Below are 23,990 nucleotides of genomic sequence, written 5' to 3'. Positions count from 1 at the left end.
GTGCTTTAGTTTTATGGTTGCTATTTTAAATAACATCTTAACTTCTATATCTTACAATTGGCTTCTGTTTGCATATTTGAATTTTAATTTATTACCTATAGATACATGTATCCACACATAAGTATAAGATATATTGAGATAGGTAGATGATAGATAGATAGATTTCCCATCATTACAAGTAGAGACTTCTCTTGTTTTCTTTTCCATTTTTATACTTCTGTTTGCTTTCTCTTTTCTCATTGCATTGACTAACATTCCAGAACTATTCCAAATAATAGTAGAGATAGTAGACATCCTTTTCTTGCTTCCTGTGTTTAGTGAGAAAGCTGTTATTGTTTCCTTTTTAAATAAGAATTTGACTTAGATTAATGTATACACATTTTGCTATATATTCACTACATTCAGGTGGTGAACAGAAATTCCTATTTTTAAGAATGTTTAACATGAATAGATGTTGTAATTTGTAAATGTATTTTTGTGTAAATGAATTGTCTTTTTCTAGATATATTTTCTTTGCTTAGCTTCTGGAACCTGCTTAGTTTCTCCTCTTGCCACTCTGACTTTTCCTTTTTTTGCAGTCCTAAAATCTTTGCTCTCCAAAGTTTGAATGGCTCCAGGCTTATTCCTCCATCATCTCTGTCTGCTATTACTTCTTAGATTATCTCATTGAGGCTCTTGACTTTACATTGCATCCATACACTGATGACTGCCAAGCTCAGCACGAGCAGGGGAGTATGGTGGGGCAGATGTGGGGCTTGATCCTTTGACCATGAGATCATGATGTGAGCTGAAATCAAGAGTCAGATGCTCAATTGACTGAGCCACCCAGGCACCCCTCTCACTTGCTTTTTTATAGAATTTGTCATCATCTGAAATATTATATGTGTGCATTTGTTTTGTTATTGTATGCTTTCAACATACCCTAATTAGGAACTTTTATTACGTCACTGTTGGATCTCCAGTAACTGAAAAGGTACTTGGCACAAAATGGGTGCTAGGTATTTATTAGCTGAATGAATATGTAAATAACATATATGGTTCCCTTAGCTTAATTAATAAGTCTCCTTATGGAACATTCCACAGTGCTAATGTTTCATGGAGCATCATTTAGAAAAATGAGCTAAATACAAGACAATAGTGTTTTTTATTTAAACTTGATGGGAAACTCATTAATTTCCATTTTGCTTTATTGTTGACTAGCTAAAAGATGATATTGAATTAGGCGTTTTTCTCCTGACCCTCTTTATTCATGCCTCAACTGCATGAGTGGATAGCATTTAGAACTATTCCTTTATTTTTATCCAAATTCAGTTAGACTCCATGTTGTGCAGCATAGGTATCCCTCAAATATTGGTCTCATTTTTTTTACCATCTTATCTTCAATGTATTCACCAGGCTAGCTAAGAGATTTCAGTTTATAAGCCAAATTTAGTTTCATTTGAGGCCAAGAAGATTTATTGTGTTGAGATGGTTTAGGTAGGTTAGTCAGGGCTCTGGCAGTGTCTTTGATATCACGATTGCCTTGGGCCAGAAAGGGTGAAGGGCAGCATGAGTGACACACACTTTTCATCTTTGACTTAGAAGGTAAGTTTTCTAAAATAAAATAATTAATTCTTTTTTAATAATCTACTCATTCTCTAACAAAGAACATTATTGTACATTGGATACTCCAAACATTTTTGTTGTTTGCATGATTATTTTGTGAATGCTAAGGAGGCATTTATTTGTATCCTGAGCATGAATCTTATGCCTGTTTCCTAGGCAACTTTTTCCTTTATAAGAGTAAAAGATCATTAATCCCTACTATATTGCTAGATAAATCTTTCTGTGGCACCCAAATGTCACCTGTTTATATATCATAAAATAGAGTTCTGCAAGTTATCATATGAGAGAAAAACATCTCTATTCCCAATATACCTTTCTTGTGCAAAATACAAATAATTTATATTTTTCTTGGGGTTAACAGGTGTTACAAGACTCTTCAAAATAATTTATAAAACACTGCTGAAATGCAGTCGCTCAGTGTGAATTCTTGTTGAACTCAATAGAAGTCCACTTATCATTTTCCTGATAAAATCATGCTGCTGAAAGGAATGGGGAAGAGGTGCAGGTAAAGAATTCATAGTGCCTAATTTTTGAAAGAAAGTTTCCCAATGGGTTGTTGCATTCTCAAACAAAAACATAATATACCAAAGAATACAAGTGCATGTTGATATTTCATTATATTTCCAACAGTCCGTTCCTGGCCTCTAGGGCAGTGATTTGAAGTAGCAAGTGACAACCACTCAATTGCAAAGCATTTGCCAAACTTCAGCTATTTTGTGTGTATTTGTGATTGTATCTTCTCTGAATTCTCAACCTAATTGTTGTTTTTGATGGTTTTTAACAAATTCCATTTAACTGAGGGTGGCCATGTTCACAGACCTTGTTTCTGTAATCTCTGTGAATTTATTGTTCTTTACCTCAAAAAGAAAATAAATCACACACAATTGCCAGTGAATGCCTGAACAGTGGGTTAGCAATGATATTTTTATCATTTCTCCTTTTCATTAAAGTACATCACTTGAATTCATCAAATCTGTCAGCCAAGCCACTAAGAATGTGATCGAAAAGCTGTCATTTCTAAATAAGAAACTGGGAGTGTGGTGGTATTCGGCAGATAGCGTGGTGTAGTGCAGGCCTGAGTCGGGGGGAGTGTGAGGAGCCTAAGGATTTGATAGACCTGGATTCAAATCCCAGCTTTGTTATTTATGACATGACTTAACTTCTCCAAGTCTCGGTTTCTTCATCCATAAAATGGAGATAAAGGTAGCTAGCTTACAGGATTGTTATTTCTTAAAAGAATATTTGGCATATAGAGTGAAATCTAGACAAGCCAATTACACCTAAATTTGAGTAAATAATTTGCTTTGCTTAATTTAATGTTACCATTTTGTATGAAGTCATCAGTGTACCTTTTATGTTCTCTTCTAATATTGTGCTCTACAGAAGTAAGCATAGAAAGTCCACACACAAAGCATGCCAGAAATGCTTATCAGACTATCACAATATCTTTACTGTTTTCTTTTTGTTTTAAGTTTATTTATTTATTTTGAGGGAGAGAGAGAGCACAGGAGGAACAGAAAGAGAGAGAGAGAGAGAGAGACAATCCCAAGCAGGCTCTGCACTGTCAGCGTGGAGTCCGATGTAGGGCTCTAACTCACGAATCATGAGATCATGACCTGAGCTGAAATCAAGAGTTGGACACCCAACTGACTGAACCACCCAGGTGCCTCAACCCCTGTTGCTTTCTAATTAATTCTCCACATACGCCGCCAAAATATTCTTTCACGTGTACAAATCAGACTATGCTAATTGCTCAGAATTATTCAGTGGTTCCCATTCATCTACACTAAAGAATAAATTATATAGTCACTGAAAATCTAACCACAGTCAAATTGCAACACCTCTCCGATTTTAACATAACATCTCGGCGACATTGCTTCCTGGTAAGTTCATGCTTCTTTGAATGCCACTCTCTGACATACCAGGCACAGTCTTTCCTGACATACCAGGCATATTTAAGTTCCTCTTTTATACTCCCACTCTATTAAGGGAATTAATATCTTGTACTGAAACACATAAAGTGCATGAATTAGGATCCCAAGACCCATGGATGAGATGCTCACAGATGCAATTTATTGGGGTTGCCTAAATTTGCAAAACTGTGGCCATATAGGTATAGTTAGAAGAACCAACCTTGCTGCACTAAAATATATCTAAGGAAGAATAGCACCTGTGTATAGCTAGTTTACATGCAGCTAATCATAAACTCCTAAAGGCATAGGCCTTGTCTTGAATGGTTATATACTTAGCATAATGCCTGGCAGAGGTAAGCAGACAATAAATGTACATTAAAGAATGAATGGACACTTTGTCTTACTTGTAACATGAAACATATCCTAAACAAAAGCAATTTTTTAACAAACATTTTACTTATTTAGGAAAAAAATCTGGAGTTTAAGTTATCTCTCAAATCACCCAATGTTTCTTATTTTTGAAACATGAAAAGATGCTTAGCTAATGTTTAAGGTAATTCCTATTTGAAAGAAGAAAATGAAAACAGAAACTTGTGCACATTCTGTGTGGATCAAAGAATTTTATATAAAAACCAGTAGTTGGTTAGAGAAAAACATTGCATAAAAACTTAACCATACTTTGCTAGACTAAGCACTGCAAGGCCCATCATCTCTAAGATTACCTTCTCAATGCACTAATAGAATAAGATTTAATGTAACATGGACTTAAGCCCCCAGTGATTTGGTAATGTGATTTCAAAATAGTTTTCCTTCACTTAGCATAGCAAATTTTGGATTTCTAACTAGATCAAGTAAGAGACCTTTTTCAATTTTTGTTTCCTCCTTTGGTATCAAGGTTGGTGTGTATGTGCATGTGTGTGTGTGTATGTACCCATGCACATGCTTACTAGATATATCAGGAGGTCCTCTCTGCCCATATCTATAAGTTTCTTCTTCCAGAATGTCCCAATGTCAGGGTTACGAGTTTTCTCCCTGGTGATTATTATTTTATTGGAATTTAAGTACTCTTTAGGCTTAAATTGAGTTGGAATTAACCCCTTGACATGTTGATAAGCACTGACACTTAGGTGAACCCAGAGCCTGTATCAGTCCATTTCACAATTATCCATTAGGGTATGGTATCTTCCAGTTCTTTAACAAGAGTGGCAGTAAAAGATTCTAGGCCATGGGATGACAGAGGTATTTTTTCCTATAACCTACAGATCAAGGTCTTTTTTTGGTGGTAGAGGCACTGGCAACAACAGTATAAACACATAAGACCTCTCAGGATCCCAATATCCTATGTTGTCTTTGATAAACTATACAACATCTCTGAACCCCGTTTTCCTAATCTGCAAAATGGGACAGTCTTTGCCCTGAAAACCTGTGTGTATTTTCTCCAAGATTTTGTCTCTGGAGGGAATCTAAACGACAAATTACTACTCAAATATTAATAGGACTTTGTCATTCCTTCACCTGAATAGTCATCTTGTATTGATAAGTAATAACAGCCAGAGGGTATTAGCTCAAATGTTAGATATACAATACATTTTAAGAGGGTAATAGAATGTCACCCCTCCTAAAATTGAGCTCTGTGTACCTAAATGAGAGGTCCTCTGTGCCCTCTTAAATAGTGTTTCACAATCATTGCTTATGCACATCAACAAACACCATAGAATAATTAGGGAGAGTAGAAATCATTATAATGTCAGCCCTTCCTATTATTGAATTGTAACCACTCGATAAGGAACTGCCTAAAGCAATTGCTGAATGCAATAGATCCAACTGTATCTCTTTCAGAGCCAACAGAACCATCCTGCTATAGCCTGCGGGTTCCACACAAGGCCCATCCCTCAATTAGGATTTAATCATCTTGGAGAGCAGCTGAGAATTTGAATCATTATTTTTTTTTCTGAGGTCCCATCAGTCTTGTGTATTGAAGTAATTTGATTTTTTGATTTCTCTGTAAGAATACTGAGTCTTTTTAGTGGAGAAAAACGATGGGGTGAAACAAAGTGGAAGAAACTAATTTTTATATGATATTTAAATAAAACTCCTAAAAAATTTGTTGTTTTAAATCACTGCATTATGCCTGTACCTTAAAGCCTTGGGAGGAGGAAGGAGTCCCTTTGAGGGCTTCACTACTTATTGCTCAAATGCAGCAGTTTAGGCCACATTTGCCATTCAGGTCTGGAGGTAGTAGGTATTGTGGTTAAGAGCTAGGGATTTAGAGACACATGGCTCTGGTTTCAAATCCCAGCTTCACCATTTAGGAACCACATAACCCATATGTATTTATTGCCCTTAAAACTCAGTTTCCTTGTTCCCAAGAAGGAAAAAATAATAGTACTACTTTGGATTAAGATTATGAAAATGAAATGGAGTCAATGATCTTAAGTGTCTAAAACAGTTCCTGGTCCATAATAGTGTTTAAAAATAGTAGCCATCATTTTTTAAAGTTTTTGTTGTTGTTGTTGTTGTTGTTGTTTATTTTGAGAGAGAGAGAGAGAGAGAGAGAGAAAATGAACAAATGGTGGAGGGGCAGAGAGCAGAGAGAGAGGGAGAGAGAGAGGATACCAAGCAGGCTCCATGCTGTCAGCACCAAGCCCGATGCAAGGCTTGAACCCACAAACCATGAGATCATGACCTGAACTGAAATAAAAAGTTGGATGCTTAATTAACTTAGCCACCCAGGCAGCCCATTTTTAATAATAAAAGCTATCATTTTATTGCCTTGACACACCTATCTTCAGTTCACCATGATGAAAATTAGGTCAATAAATGAAATTAGATGGATTTTTTTGAAGATCAAGATCATCATGGGAATATTTAGAATTAGTCATCATTCTCATATTTTGAAATCATAGAGTTTAGCAATATGTACTAAGGGACACCAAAGTGGAGGAACACATTGTTTATCTTTGTTTTTATGCTATCTTTGAATATTTGGAGATTAATTTTTAGCTGATGATTAAATACATTTATTGGCATATAATGATTACTCATTAGTTATCAATGAATCAAAATATCTCCTTTTTTTTTGAGACTGTTGTAGGAAAATAATGTGAAGTAAAGTTTTTAAAATAAACCAACAACACTGTTTCTTTCAACCTTAAAATAAGGCCTTAAGTACTCTTAGACAATTGATTTTGATTCTTTTTTTAAAGTTTTTATTTAAATCCCAGTTAGTTAACAGACAATGTTATATTAGTTTCAAGTGTACAATATAGTGATTCAACACTTCCATACAACACCTGGTGTTGATCACAGCAAGTGCACTTCTTAACCACCATCACCTATTTTACCCATCTCCCTCCCCCCCTTCCCCTTTAGTAACCATCAGTTTGTTCTCTATAGTTAAGAATCTGTTTCTTGGTTTGCCGCCCTCTCTCTCTCTGTCTCTCTCTCTGTCTCTCTCTCTTTTTTCCCTTTTACTCAATTGTTTTGTTTTTTAAGATCCATATATGAGTGAAATTATATGATATTTGTCTTTCCATGACTGATTTATTTCAGTCATACTCTGTAGCTCCATCCATATCATTGCAAATGGAAAGATTTCATTCTTCTTTATGGCTGAGTAACATTCCATTATATATTTATATTTATATTTATATTTATATTTATATTTATATTTATATTATATGTAAATTATATCTTCTTTATCCATTCATCAGTCAATGGACACTTAGGCTGTTTATATAATTTGACTATTGTAGGTAATGCTGTTATAAACATTGGGGTTCATGTATCGCTTTGAATTAGTATTTTTGTATTCTTTAGATAAATACCTAGTAGTGCAATTGCTGGATCATAGGGTAGTTCTCTTTTCAACGTTTTGAGGAAACTCCATACTGTTTTCCAGAGTGGCTGCACCAGTTTGCATTCCCACCAACAGTGCAAGGGGGTTCCCCTTTCAGTTTTTGATTCTTTCATTACATTTTGGTCTTACTCTGGTTGGAAGTCTGATTATATAGCCTTGAGGTTATGTTTCTGTATCTTTCTTTATCTCTACATCATGAACTCCTCAAGAGTGGAGATCAAATGTTTCATCTTCATATCAAACAAGGATCTCAAACAGAACCCATAGCAGATGCTATTCTACCCTTTTTAAGGAAGAAACAAAGACATGGTGAATGGGCAACACCTTGCTGTCAAGCCAAATTAGAACTTTATTCTTGTGTTCATAGGATCCTAATTTTGGAGGCCATCAGAGAAGGGTATTTCACAAAACTTTCTGGTTCAATGTTCAATCACCATTTCTATCAAGGCATTTTTTTCTCCTCTAGCTGTAATTGTGTATACTTGCAAGAGATTTTCTTAAACTTTAGCTTTATGTAGGACTGAAGAAACCATCCTTGGTAACATATTAGCTCACATGTATTTAAGACTACTGTCTTTACTCTCCAACTGAATAAACAATCCTATCACTCATTTTTCTCAACACCATTTTTCTTATCTCCTGAAACTAATAATACTAGTAATAATAATTATAATTATAAGTAACATAATAATTAACGTGCTATGGACTTTACATACACCAAATTATTGCATCTTCACTAAACTCCAATGAGAGTTATTATTGCTATCCACATTTGACATCTTGGAAAACTGAGGCAGTTTAAATGGTTTGCAAAAGATCACGTAGCTAATAGATAGCAAGCCAGGATATAAACATAGAATGTGTGCTCTTTTCCATTATGCCTCCAAATTGCTTTCCTCAGAGTGAAAACCTCTCTCTCCAGCTTATCATTTGTTTGGGATTCAATTGTGTGATACTGGCACTGTCTATGATAATGCCAAGTCATACTTGATATCCTGCATTTTGTGAAGGATAGGGTAAAAAAAAAATGAGGACTTCTGCTATTGGCCAAGAAATATTGCCATTAGGATTGCACTTCTTTGATTCAACCAGAAAAACAGAAGAAAATATGTGAAACAACCATTTTTTTCAACATTAAACAACAGGCAGTGTGTATCTATTATCTCCAAGTAAAGATAAAACCTTAGGCTAGTCTAGGATTGCCTTGTTTTAGTGTCTAAAAGCAGTTTCCAGGCTGCCATGGAGGAAGGTATGGAGGGAGAGAGAGAGAGAGAGATCTTAAGCAGCCTAGAAATCACCCCAAGTGAGAACATAGATGTCAGAAGACAGGGGGCTTGAATGTGTAGGGTACAGTACAGGAGAGGAGGGAGAACTAGATCTGGAGATTTGCAGGCATGTGACTCTCTAATCTTTTGCTGGGTACTTACTTGGACATTCGTGATGTGAATCTGTACAAAACTATGTATGTGTGGGGTGGGGGGGGGTGGCGGAATGCTAGAAAGTAGTCGTTGAACTTGCAGCACTTAGTCTGGTGTAAGAATAGAGGATCATAGAGGGAGGTGACTCAGGAAAGCACTGCATGGCTTGCTGGGAAGGAGCTCTTACTTTTAGAAATGAGGATTTTTTCTTTTTATCTCTCACTACCTTATCCGGACTTAAATGGAAACATTCCAATTGAGTGACCTAAAGTTCTCTCTGATGTCTCTCTGCTAGGAAAGGAAGGTCCATATGCTAACTAACTGGCAAGAATTCAAATTCTGAACTCCTCATTTGCATTCCCAAGGACCAGTCACGAGCCAGGGTTGATGAATGCAGCTTGGTAGAACATATGATGAAAATAGTTCAGTGAGTAGATTGTTGGAACTATCCTTGGCCATTGCAAATATGCAACACATGTCCAATTATAACATAAACTTTTCTTTTAATTGAATAAGTTACTTTATTTTTTTAAAAAGGAATTTTATATTATCGTTTGTATTTTAGCAGTCAAATAGGGAGTTAACTCACATGGTTTTGGATGGTTGGGGATACATTTCACATTAAAGTTAATCTCATTGAATCCTCAAATAAGGAAAGGACCTAACAGATTTCCTCTCATTTCTTTAGAATAATAATGTAGGGGCCAGAAGAATAATTATTGGTATTAGATACTTCCTCATTATCGTCTTAACAGAAAAGACTCCAATGATGAGTAAAATAATACAAGATAATGGGAAAATGGAAATAAAACAGTGTCTTTTGCTATTGGAAAATAGGCATATTGAGTGTAGTTAATATGCTCTGCTTAAATCACATGCACAAGTTTTTACTGTTTCAGCTACAAAAGACTCTGTTAAAAGTGGCTTTCTTGGTGATGAAACAGACAGTGATGAGGAAAGAACAGACATAATTTACAGATACTTTCTTATTCACTTATACATCTTTAGAACCAACGCTATTTGACATCTCTTACAGTTAGAGTGAGAAACAACATGGAGCTAATAGTTAAAGGTGAATAATCTTTTGATTTACATGTCTAAATTTTAGGATTTGGTCAGTTGATTCAGTGCAATATTTTAAGTATTCAGTTTATAATCAGTATCTCAGGGGGAATAATGATCAGTACAGGGTTGAAACTTCTCAAAATATCATTTAACCTCTTGGTTTGACAGTTATCACTAACTAGATCAGGGTAATAACAAATCCTTTGCCAAGAGTATTAACTTTCTGTTACTGCATAACTAAATACCACAAACTTAGCAGCTTAAAACAGTACACACTTATTATTTCACAGTTTGTACGGCTCAAGAGGCTAGTCACAGAATAGCGGAGATCTCTGTGCTCAGGGTCTCATAAAGTTGCATCAAGATATGGCTGGGGGATGCCTGGATGCCTCAGTCAGTTGGGCATCCAACTTTGGCTCAGATAATGATCTTGTGGTTTCCGGGTTCAAGCCCCGTGTGGGGCTCTCTGCTGACAGCTCAGAGCCTGAAGCCTGCTTTGTGGATTCTGTCTCCCTCTCTCCCTGACCCTGCCCAGCTCATTCTCTCTCTCTCTCTCTCTGTCTCTCAAAAAACAAATAAAACCTTAAGAAATTTAAAAACAAACAAACAAACAAACAAAAAGATGTGGCTGGGCTGTATTCCTGTCTGGGGATGAGGAACAATCAACCCACTTCCAAGCTCACTAAGGCTCTTGGCAGAACTTAATCTCTTAGATCTCTGCACCAAGAGCCTTGGCTTCTTGCTGGTTATCTGCCAGAGGCTGCAATTTCCTTCTACAAGTTGCTCACAATTCATAGACACCACTCATAGTTCCATGCCATGTGGCTGTTTCAATATGGCCACTTATTTCATCAAGCCAGCAAGGAGGGCCTTTTGAGAGTCTGTTAGTAAGACAGAGTCTCATACATAGTAAGCAATTACAAAAGTAGTATTTCATCACCTTTGCCATGTTCTGTTGGCTAGGTGTAAGTGACAAGCCCCACCTATGATCAGGGGGAGGGGATTACACAAGGATGCACCTACTAGGAGGCAGGGACCATGGGCAGCAGGCCTGGAGTCTGTCTGCCACATCAGCTGATGTAATATTGTTGTCACAGCCCGACAACAGCCATGTGGCATGGATGTATCTCTTTCAGAATTTAACCTGTCATCTAACTTTCTTTACTTTTGCTAAGCATAAATGCCAAAAACATTCTGATGAATAGCAACCATGTTAGAAAATCTAGAACAACAGTAATGATCTCGGCAATTAATATATTTTATACTTGGGTTGCATATTACACTTTTTAGAGCTTCTTTGTTTGTTTGTTTGTTTCTTTCTTTCTTTTTTCTTTTTTTTCTTTTTACTTATAGGTATCCTGAGAGATATCCAGGGCAAGTGATATTACACATAAATTAAGGAAAGGAAAATCAGTGGTTTCATAAGAGATGGGGAGATAGAATATAGTCCTGTCCATCCTCAGTAGAATGTTCCTTTCAGTGAATTTCACCTACTTTGAAAACATGACTAAAGTCCTCTTTCCATCTGTTTATCACCCAGCAATTATGAAGCAAGGTAGTTGCTAACAAGAAGCTTGAGAAATTGAGAATTCCGCATGGATATAGATTTATTTGTCGGCAACTACTTCATCAACGTTTATTTAAAAATGAAATTTTGAAAATAATAATAAAAAGAAATCTTGTGATTTCTACAAATGAGCCTTATTTTTCCTTGAAAAGAGAGAACACAACATTTATATGATTAAACTATCTTCTGAAATTGTGATAAGGCACAATGTATTCTAGTTTATCACTTCTATATTTTCTTGTTATAAAAATAATACCTTCAATATGGTTAAATACAATTCTGTCAAAGCAGAAAAAAATGTTCTTTTCTATGCCACAATTTTCACTTTAGTGGAACTTTGAGTATAACTTTTTCCTGATTTTCCTCTATAATTTCCTCCAGGCACTGAAGACAGATCAACATTTTACATTTCATTCATCTTTACCAAAGGAATATAATATATATACTGTCCAGTTTGAAACACATTTAAGAATATAGTATATGCTAATACTGAGTTCTACAAGAAAAACATTTTTTCTTTATCATTAACTTCAATGGGCTAAATATAATTTCTCAATCATGCTGGGCATTCATACATATTTGATGTATTAATTTTCAGATATCAAAAATGTCAGTAATAAAATAAAACAAATGCGTTTTGAGAATTTGCAAAGAGAAGGTGTCAAAAGCATCAAAGATGTAGCAATTCTTTTTGAATCAAAAACTCATTCACTTTTCACTGTGGCTCAACTTCCATAAATGCCATCAGGCTTTGCTGCCTCCACAAAGAACACATTTCAATGAATGGTTAATGTATTGTTTTTTCTTTTAAGTAGGGGGGATATTGGCAGGTGGAGTACCAAGAAATTTTATTGTATCATACAGACTGAAAGCATTTTGGTAAAATATTATGAGACAATGTATCGTAATTGCATGACTTACTCTTCAAACAGTAAAGTGAGACTCAAAATGTCAAATAGTGTGAGTGACGATGGTTTAGATGTGGAATGAAATGTTCTCTCCACTTCAGTTTCAGTTGGTTGCTCCGTGTTAGAAAGTACTGGAGGAATCCAGCAGTATGATTAAGAAGACTGTCAAAAAGAATGTCTTTAGAGGAAGCCAAAATTATTATTTGGGTTGATACACTGGTATAAAAATCAGAGCCATTAGGGACAAAGCAAAGAAAGAGTGAACTTCTAAAGATGCAAATCTGTGTGAAGGTGTTTTCCCAGTTATTACATCTAAATTCTGAGACTCTGTAATTGATAAACACTTGGAAAAGTGATGATGAGACATTTTCTAATAATGACATAATTCTAATCCATCTTGGCTGGTCATCCATCAAAGCTCTGTTTGTGATGCTTTGATTGATGGAATGAGAAGAAGGAATCATTCCCTATTTTAGTTAAAGAGTGAAAGGACAGATTCACTTTAAAAATTGCACGCTGCTTTCAGGATAAAAATAAATATCTCTTAATCAAATGGATACTATCAAATAAATAACTAACTTGTAACAGATCCTTAGATCTTATGATAGCAATTAATACTGCCACAAAAACAGACACACAAACACTGCCATTAGATGAGAAGAGTTAGCTCTTTGTCTTCTAATCCCTCTTAACTGATTAGCCTGAGACACTGATGAGAGTGCCAGGATGTGGGTCACTAGAAGTCAGATCACACCTCCATAACCATGGGAATCAGGATAGCTCCTTCGAAAATCGTTTGAACCAAGTTATCGCCAGGATCTAAGATGGGGAGATAAGAGGATTAGAAGAAGCAAGGGAAACCAGGGTAAGGTTGTCTAGGCTACTTCTGGGGATGGAAATACACAGTAAGTGAGGGGCAATGTCCATGTGCAGGAAAGTTCCATTTAAGGTGAGCAGGATGAAGTGGGTGGTGTGCACGTTTATGGACTTTGTATTGTGACTTGGAGGAGAGTGACAATCATAAATATTCCAGAGAGAGCCTAAATCTGTGAGACAAATATATCCACCTAAGTCATTCTTGTTGAATAATTTTAGAGTAAATAGACACTGTAACTGGAGTAAATATGTAAATGCTGTGATTAATACAATCCTATAGGCATTTCTCAACTTCATTTTATTTAGAATTAATTATATTATTGGACAAAATGAGAACTATTTAAAAATAACAAATACTATTTTAACAAGTTGTTAAAGAACATTTGATTGAGTCGCCAAAATCAAATAAACTACATATGCCAAAATGAAGAGCAAAACAAAAGGCAAAATTTGTAAGGAAATATTTGAGAATCAATTACATGATTCTTTGCCAAAACCTGGTAGTATCAAGGGTCAGATTAGTGGAGACTGAGAAAGAATTTCCTTGGAAAGACTCTATCATTAGCCTCACCTTCTAATCCAATGTAGAGGGAAGCATGGCATGTGCCCTCTGCATTGGAAGAACAGGAATAAATAGTACCATGGACTGGTGTCTGCATCCATCTAAGACACCTAAATGGTGAGTGATGAAGTGGCTCTGTGGGGATGAGCCTGCATTCCATAAGCATCCGAGGGCATGAGCATATGAGGGCATAAGCCTATGGGTGAGCATGTCACTTGCAGCCAATGTGGGCAATGGTAAGATCAAACTTGAGTAAAATTATTTCAAGTCCTCACAAAGTGGGTTGCCTGGATGAGCAAACAAAGTCAGCAGAAAAAGTTTGGATGTGAATTGCCAGATTCTGATAGGTGGAGGAAGAGGGAAGTGATAGAGTGAGTGTGTGGCCCAAATCAAGGATATCGCAGGTGAGAGAGCCTCAGCAGTTGGGACAGGACCAACAAATGTACCCACACCAGAAAAAAAAATCAACTTTAAATAGCAGCTAGGTCCAGAGAATTTAGAACCATTTATGACAAGTACAAATGTTTCCCTCTCTAATATCTTTCATTCCCTATGCTCCAATTTCAGATTATTGAGAAATCATGGTTAGCAATATAATGGAAGATGGAAGGAAGGAAAAAGCATAAGCTGAATATACCTTCTTCACTGGACCATTTATATTTCTCTCTGCTGTAGGCCCTAGCAAGGAGCATAGTATCCGTAACTTTGAGTGAAAGTAGAATCTTAGATTATTAAGTTAGTCTAGATATGGTAAGAAATGAATAAAGTCTACATATTCGTTGCTTTAAAGAAATATTAAATTTCTTAGTTTTGAGTCCTAAGCAAATTTTACCCAAGGTAGGAAAAGCTAGCTTTCTTGAACAAAGGTAAAAGACCAGGGAAGAGGAAAATAAAGTGGCTTGGCAGTTGGATTCCACTAGTCTTGCTTGTTCATTGTTTGGTGGTGTTATATGTTGGGTCCATTCAGGATTTCTTTTTTTAACAGTTTACATACATGACAACAAATGTATGTTGGATATTCGTCAAAATTCCGTAGACATGAAAATGGAGCCAGAAGTTTAAGGACAATTAAATGAAGATCAGAGTTTTAATTATTATGGGTATCCCAACTTTTCAAGTCCTGCTGTATTTGATGATTTAAAGTAACTGTGAGTCTAGGGTGCCTGGGTGGCTCAGTTGGTTGAGAGTCTGACCCTTGATTTCAACTCAGGTGATGATCTCAGGGTTGTGGGATTGAGTCAAGCCCCATATTGGGCTCCATGCTGAGCATGGAGCCTGCTTGGAATTCTTTCTCTCCCTCTCCCCTGCCACTGTCCCTTTACCTGGCTTGTGCTCTCTCTCTCTTGCTCTAAATTAAAATTAAAAAAAAAAAAAAAGAAACCATGGATCTTATAATCTAAGAGTCACTATATAAGTCATGCCAGTACTTGAGTTTTCTTTCATGCAAGAAGAGGGGAAGGATTTACTAGACTAGGTGAATTTCAAAGAGAAAGTGGGAGATAAAGTCTCTTTGTGATTATATGCTATGTATCATGATTTAAAGACCTACGAGTTACAAAAAGAAGAAAAATAACAACAAAATCATCCCACCAGAGGCTGAGTTTATATTCACCACATGATTTAGGCTCTGAACATTTGTTGTCTCCATTTCTATAAGAACTTGAGTAAGTCCTCTAATGCTAACAAGGTTATTTGACAAAAGGAAATTCATACTGGTCAAAATCCAATTGATAATGAAAAATACCTGCTTTTTCATTCTTGGGGATTTTCTTTCTCTGTACCTCTAAGTATAGCTCTATACTCAGTGCAATGCTATTTAAACTTTTTTTTTTAGAGGGCATCATGGACTCCTTTAACAATCTGTAGAAATTGCTTCTCTTGCTCATAAACATGCACAGATGTAGTTAAGGCTGATCTGCCACTTTTAGTCGCTCTCTTTCTTAGAGTAAAATTTCCCCCTTTTCAGTGGTGGAACCCACTTAATTGTGGAACTGACCCAACCCCCCCAAGTAATCAACAGAATGAAAAGGCAACCTGAGGAATGGGAGAAAATATTTGCAAATCATATATCTGATAAGAAGTTAATCTCTAAATTATATAAGTAGATCCTAAAACTTGACAGAAAAACAACTATTAACTCAATTAAAAAAATGGATGCAGGGCCTGAATAGCCATTTTGCCAAAGAAGACAAATACATCACCAATAAGTAAATGAAAAAATGCTCAGCTTTACTAATCATCAGGAAAATGCAAATCAAACCCACAATGAGCTATTACCTCTCTCCTGTCAGGATGGCTATTATCACAAAGATGAAAGACAACATGTACTGGCAAGGATGTAGAGGAATTACAAGTCCTGCACTCTATTGGTCGAATTGCAAAATGACGTAACCATTATCAAAAAAAAGTATAGATATTCCTCAAAAAAATTAAAATAGAACAACCATATGAACCACCAACCCACTTCTAGCTATATATAGAAAAGAATTAAAATTAAGATATCAAAGAGATATATTATCATTCCCATATTCATTGTAGCAGTATTCACAATAGCCAAGCTATGTAAAATGTGGAATGCACATTGAGATAATATTCAGCCTTAAAATAGAAAAAATATGCAATATGCAACAACATGGAAGAACCTTGAGAACTTTATGCTAACTGAAATAAAATAATCACAGAAAATAAAATATTGCATGATTCCACCTGTAAGAGGTAGCTAAAATAGTCAAATTCAAAGAGTGGAATGGTGGCTGCCAGGGTTTTGGGGGTGTGGAAAATGGTAAGTTACTAATCCACAGGCATAAAGTTTCAGTTAAAACAAGATGAATACATTCTAGAGATCTTCTGTACAACATTGTACCTATAGTCAACAATACTGCATTGCATACCTAAACATTTGTCAAGAGGGTAGATCTCATGTTAAGTCTTCTTACCATAATAAAAGTTAAAAATAGGACCAGACCTGTTACCTAGGTTTAACTCTTCAGCTATGCCACCTCCCTCACCTCAGTGATTCATTAATGTATGGGTACACAACCTAAGCTAAATCCAGTAGACTTTTATTAGTCAGGGTTCTCCAGAGAAACAGAACCCGTAGGACATTCAGAGATATATAGAAAAAGATGTGTTTATGAGCAATTGGCTCTTGTAATATGGGGATTGAGAAGCCTTACAATCTTCCTTCTGCAACATGGAGACACAGGAAAACTGATGGTGTAGTTCCAGTTCTGAAGGCATGAGAACCAGGGGAGCCAATGACAGAAGTCCCAGTTGGAGTCCAAACGCCCAAGAACCAGGAGTGTCGAAGTCTGAGGGCAGGAGAAGATGGATGTTCCAACTGATCAGAGAGCCAATTCTCCCTTTCTTAACCTTTTTTGTTCTATTCAAGGAGGGTAGATAGCCCACTATAATTGTGGAGGATTCTGTTTTCTGAGTGTGCCAATTCAAATGTTAATGTCTTCCAGAAACACTCTCACACATACACCCAGAAATAATGTTTTGCCAGCCATCTGGGCATATCTTAGCCCAGTCAAGTTAACACAGAAAATTATTCATCACACCCCTCCATGGAACTTTCTCCTGAGACATGGGGAGGACACTCTCTTTTCCTCAGATTCTCAGGTGGCAAGATGTGAGTCTTGAGCAGGTGGAAGATAACTTTTGCCACCCTTTAAGTGTCTGTTCTAGAGGTAAGGAAAAGACAGAGTTGTAATTTTCCTTGTGCCCCAGGAACAAGAATTTCTTGAAGCCAACTGTGTTCATTAATTTTTGGTAGCATGATCTAAGAAATTCCCTTTTTAATTTAAAAAGTGTTTTCACTGGGTTTATTTTTTTCGCTAACACATGTACTAATTGATAAAGTTTGTTTATAATTTCATGGGTTTCTAGATCCAAGAAACCCATTAACTTCCCAACTTAAGTTGAGAAAGCTTTTCTTTTACATCAGTTTTTGAAATTCAGTCCTGAGAAAAAGAAAATGTAAACAAAGAAGAGGGAAAGACAAGTATCTCCCAATTCTTGAGTATTTCTCAATTCTCTAGTATTCCTGGTTTACCTTCATTGCCTCGGAGGAAAAAGACACCACATTAAAACATTGAAAAATCCAGTAATATGTTAATGTTTGTAGGAGAAAGAATAGATGGTTAATATATAGTCAATCATGGAATTTATTTATAATTCTAGCTAATTGTTCCCCAGAATGTGGATTTATTTGTGTCTCAGCAACCACTTAGTACCTAATAGGTAATCAAAAATAACTGTCACATGTATGAATAAATTGTGCACATATATGAATAAATTTATAACATGCCCAGTCATGAATGCCATATGTATTTTTATAAACTTAATACTGCTTCATTGTGTTTCTTGGAATGCTATACTATTTTTATCCTCAAAACTACATGAAGTATTTTCCTAAGAAGGTAGAGTTGCTGGTCAGATGGTAAAGAGAAGATGGTTTTGTGTATGTGTACTGTGCCTATCTCTGTGTATATGTATTGTTTGTGAGTTTAGATTTATACTCTAAAAGAAGAAAGAACTAGTTTTTGAAGGAGAGGACTCTACCAATAGATGGAAAAGGGAAACTCCAAATTTTTTCTTAAATTGCAAAAAAAAGTCACCCACTGAGAAACAACTGGTAGACTATGACATAATAACAATAAATTATACATTCCAGGTATGATAAATATCTCAGGTGAAAAAATTTAAATCTTTCCTTTGTGATAAAAATTACTATGTTTTGGGGCTCTTGGGAGGCTCAGTCAGTTAAGCCTCCAAGTTTGGCTCAGGTCATGATCTTGAGGTTTGTGAGTTTGAGCCCCACATCGGGCTCTGTGCTGACAGCTTAGAGCCTGGAGCCTGCTTCAGATTCTGTGTCTCCCCCTCTCTCTGCCCCAATCCTGCTCATGCTCTGTCTCTCTCTGTCTCTCAATAATAAATAAACATTAAAAAATTAAAAAAAAATTACTATGTTTTTCAACTCTTTGAGTTATGATAAGCTTTCCATTGGACATTTTTTAACATTTATTTGTTTTTGAGGGGGGGGGCGAGGAAGGGCAGAAAGAGGGAGACAGAGGATCCAAAGCAGGCTCCCCGCAATGAGCTCAGAGCCCAATATGGGGCTTTAAGTCACAAACTGTGAGATCATGACCTGAGCTGAAATTAAGAGTCAGACACTTAACTGAGCCACCCACACACCCCTCTACTGAACATTTTTTCCTTTTTGAATATCATGTTGCATATACTGTCTTAAGTCATAATTCAAAGCACCATCATCCCTCTGCAGGGCTTCCGCAATGGCCTCCTAAATTGGTCTCCCTACTTCTGACCTTGCTTTTTAGTCTGTTCTCTACCATTTAGCCAGAGTGATCCTGTTAAAATGTAAATGAGACTCTGTCATTCCTGTGCTCTATCCAAATCTTTTCATGGCCTTTAAGCTCTATCCTACTTGGACACTTGCTACTTTTCTGACTTCGTCTTCTGATATTCCCCCTTTTGCCTTTTCTCTCTTTTGGCTAAGAATACTGGCCTCCTTGCTGCAACTTTAATTTATGCACTGCTTAGAATACTCTTCCCCTAGATACCAACATGACCCACAGTCTTACTGACTTCAAGTCTCTGCTAAAATGCCACTTCGTCAGAAATACAACTCAGATCACTTTCTATAAAACAGCCACTTCCTACCATTGTCACTTTTTTCTCTTACTCTGACATTGTTTATTGTCTATCTGCCTCCACTTGAGTATAAACTCAAGGAGGACAAGAATTTCCTTTTGCTCGTAGCTGTATTCCTAATTTTTGGAAAAGTGTGGAACCATCATGAAAATCTGTTGGATAAATGCATTTTCTCAACACAGAAGTAACACACACTGATTTTATGGTATAGGTACCTAGATAATCACTGGTAGATAAAAACATTAACATCTAACATTTGCTAATGAACCTGAGACAGAAGTCAAGGGATTTGTGGGAGATAACACATTAAAAAGATAGAACCAAGTCTAGAGACCCTGCCTTCAGAATTTTTCCCCTATTTTTCTTACATCTTGTGAGTGAGAATCAGCTGGACATACTTCCCAACCATAAATCAGTAAAGCTTCTGACACCTGACAAAAGGGCAGAGTAATAAGCTGCCTTATTTATAAGATGCTGTGCTCAGAGAAAAAAAAATCTATGTGGTAGAAACTAACTGTTGAGTATGATGTAACAGAACTTGGAGGATATGCCACAGCACAGTCAGAATTCAGCTTTCAAACCCCTTCTAGAATGTCATGCGGCATTATGCATTGTTAAAGAGCTGCCAGCTCCTTTCCCAGAGGAGATTCCATCTCTGTGATGGGTGAAGCAGTTGTCTCTGCTGATCTCCGAAGGTTCTTCAGCCCATGAGTTCTTTGTGAATATGGATGCAAGATATTATGAGTGTGATATGTTAAAAACAACAACTCATTATTCATGACATTCAAATGTAACTTGCTTGCAGGAAAGACTTAACTTCTTTTCTGAAGTGGTGTAAGCTTTCAAATTAAATACTTATAGGAAGAAATATTGGTTACCTTATGATCTGTGTAATTATAGATTAACTCTCAATTCTTTTATTACTTTTCATTCATTGTGCTCAGTACAATCCATTGTATATTATATTTGAACACAGAACAAATGTGTCATACACATTTGTGTCATACATCCCTTTCTGGCTATGCTGTCCGTCAGCCACCCCTCACCATTCTTATACAGGATCCAATTCACAGAGGAAATATGGTAGGGTGCACAGGGTCAAATTTCTTCCACGTATCCTTTTGCCCCTAATTCATCATTTTTCTCCTACTTTGGTCATCCTCTTTTATTTTTAGGCCTGGTAAGATAGAAATAGAAACCATGTTGTGGGGCACGTGGGTGGCTCTCAGTCAGTTAAGCGTCTGACTCTTGATTTCGGCTCAGGTCATGATCTTATGGTTTGTGAGATCCAGCCCCATGTTAGGCTCTCTACTGATGGCACAGAAGCTGCTTGGGATTCCCTCTCTCCCTCTCTCTATGCCCCTACCCCCTACCCCCACTCCCTCACTCTCTAAAGTAATAATAATAATAATAATAATAAATAAAATAAAAACCATGTTTAATTGAAGTGATTTTGATTAAAGAAAATTCGGTAAGATTGAAGAAGGCAATATAGAGATAAAGAGCTAGGGATGTAGGGGGAGAGATAAATAATGAAAGAGGGAATACAATGAAAGAAAGGGAAAATAAATGGGAGAGTAATATGTGGAGATGAGGAAGTGAGGTTTGCAATTAACCTGGCCAAGGGGCACTTGCCTAAGAGAACTTTTTCCCTACCTGCTTGTCTTTTTCTCTAAACATGGCGAGATTCCTTTGTCTCCATGAGGCCCAATCCTCAGGGACTTTAACAACACAGTTTTTTGTTAGAGGGTGGAACATCATTAGAAGGACTAAAAAGGGGGAAATGGGATAGAATATTTTTTTATTATTTAGTAAATTGTGTCAGACAATGCCTAAAGTTGCTTTCTACTTCAAGTCATAAAATTGTCATTCTCACTTTTAACCTGAATCATTTTTAATATTAAATTGATTTTATTCTTTTTCTGTGTTATATGAACTCAGGTTGTTAGGGCATGTGGCATATCAATGCCTTCTGTTGTAGAATGACACCTTGAGGGACCTACTAACCTCAACTTCTGGTGTCCTCCAGTTGTCTTGACCTTGGATATTGACTCAGCACAATGATATTTCAGTGCAGTGAACTGCAGTAGAACTCAGGTGCTAGTGTTTGATCCATTCCTGCTCAGAGGTAGCCCAGTACACCTCTTCTGTATTTTGTTAGGGCCTACGATTAGATAACAAGACTGACATGGCTCCTCTCATCACAGCATTTTAAGTCTCATGCAGGAGACAGATACATAAAAAATTATTAAAGTGAGATACATGTGGTAAAGAAGAAATGCAAAATGTAGATGTATATAAAAGACTGACAATCTCTGAAGAAGTGACATTTAAGGTGAGACCTGAAAGTTAATAAGAGTTAACAAGTGAAGGACAGAGTGGGAGGAAAATTCCAGGTGAGGGGAGGCAAAACTCTATGACAGGAAAGATCATAATATAATAAGGAACTGAGGAAGTGTTGCTGGGGCAACGGGTATGAGACCGAACATGGCATGTAATTGAAATGGGGGATGTAGGTAGGGGCCAGAATACTGAGGTGTTAGAGGGTATGAAAAGTTTTTTCATATTATTACTCTGATGGCAGTAGAAATTCCCTGCAGGTATTAAGCAGATGAGTGACATGACTGACTTAAATATTTTTAGTCAGGAGACTTTCTTCCCTGCAGGAGAGAATTGATGGTGGCTTGGCCTGGCAGATGGAAGTTGGGTTGGAGAGAAGTTGATAGCTTCCAGAGACGTTACAGAGTGACTTTTTTTTTTTACATTTATTTATTTTTTGAGAGACAGAGCATGAGCAGGAGAGGGGCAGAGAGAGAGGGAGACACAGAATCCAAAGCAGGCTCCAGGATCCAAGCTGTCAGCACAGAGCCCAATGCGGGGCTCAAACTCACAGTGAGATAGTGACCTGAGCCACCCAGGTACCCCCAGAGTGACTTCTTAAATACTAAGAAATTCAGATGCTTTGGAGAAAAGACTGAGTCGCTGGCTGTTCTGAACCATCTGGATTCAGAATTGAAATTTATTTTCTGATAATTGCCATAGTATTTATGGGAAAAGGGATAGAATAGTTGGATAAAGAGTATATCTCAAAAGATGAGGGAGGTTCAGTGACCATCTACAGTGAGGTTCCACGTGGGCACACTATGTCTAAAGATAGTTTTCACACAGCCTTCTGTCTGTGCCAGTGTGATAGCTCTAACATAGTTTTTACCAGTTGTTCACTGCTAGTCCAAAAAGTGTTAAGTGTTTAACTACTTCATTCATACCATCATGATTGCTTTTCTGATTTTTCCAGTCGAAGTGTCAACATATTTTTTCAACACCAGTTTTTTCTTCTAGTATCTAAATGAAATTAAAATGACTAGATAATTGACTTTTATTGGTTTTTTAACCGAGGAATAAGATATACACTATTTGGATGTCTAATTGTTCCTCTTTTCTAACTATGTAGAGGATATCATCATGGACCTTGCTCTAATGTATACACATAGTGTTACAGCAGGTCAAGTATGTGTTTTTGCACAAAAGGTTGACATTGTCTTCTATCACAATGGTAGCATTCCAAATTTATTTAAGTAAAGGCTGGTCAGTGGGAATTAAAGTTCCATATTAAGTAATTTAGAGAAACTATGGGCATTGCTAAAATGGAATAAGGGGCTGCAACTTGAAACTATGCCCATTAAAAGCTGTCACTTTCAGTAAATTATTTAATCTCATTAATGTCTGATAGTTAAATCAAATACCATATTTCAAAAATATCTGGGTTTTTTTTGTAAATAACAAATGATTGGCAGTTTATTCATGACTAATAAAATGTTTTCTTTATTATTTAGCTTCTAACATCCTAAACTAATTGCATCATTCATATTAAGAACTTTAGAATTGTCTCTATTTAAAATCCCATTGTGTTAAATGCCTCACCATTAAATAGCCACATCATTAGTTCAAGTACAGTGGGGAAGTTTTTATCCCATTTTCTAACCTGGTATATTCAAGTGTCCTTGAATATTTTAAATATTTTACTTGAATCACAAATCTGCAATATAGGACATCCATCAGATAGGAGAGAGAAAATCAGTGGGAGCAAATCAGGAAGAGACACATTTATTTGTTCACACAGTTTTGTTTTCATTCACTTGATATACTCACACAGACTCATTTACTGACTCAATAATTATTTTGACAAATCCCTAGCAAGTATGCACGTGGGTTTCAAAGTAGAGAAAAGACGATACAGCACGATGATGCCCACAAAGAGCGCGAAATCTCTTGGGAAAGTTACGTAAGTGGTGCCTGTATACGATCTGTGGCATTAAAGATATCCATGCAGGGAGCTCTATCTCCTTCAGCTTGATGAAGTCAGAAGAGACTTTTCAGAGGAGGGAACTTGATTTTTTAAGGCATGATGATGAGATAGCTAATTGGATCGGGGAGCAGAAACATTTCTGATAAAAAGATACCTGTACAGGCTCTGAACAAGTGAGTGAACTTGAAACACTGAGAGGATGTCAATCAGCTATTAATGGCCTGTACCCAGAGTG

This window comes from Panthera tigris, chromosome B1 (genome assembly GCF_018350195.1).
Source record: "Panthera tigris isolate Pti1 chromosome B1, P.tigris_Pti1_mat1.1, whole genome shotgun sequence".
Taxonomy (NCBI): Eukaryota; Metazoa; Chordata; class Mammalia; order Carnivora; family Felidae; genus Panthera; species Panthera tigris.
This window is presented reverse-complemented; position numbering follows the sequence as displayed.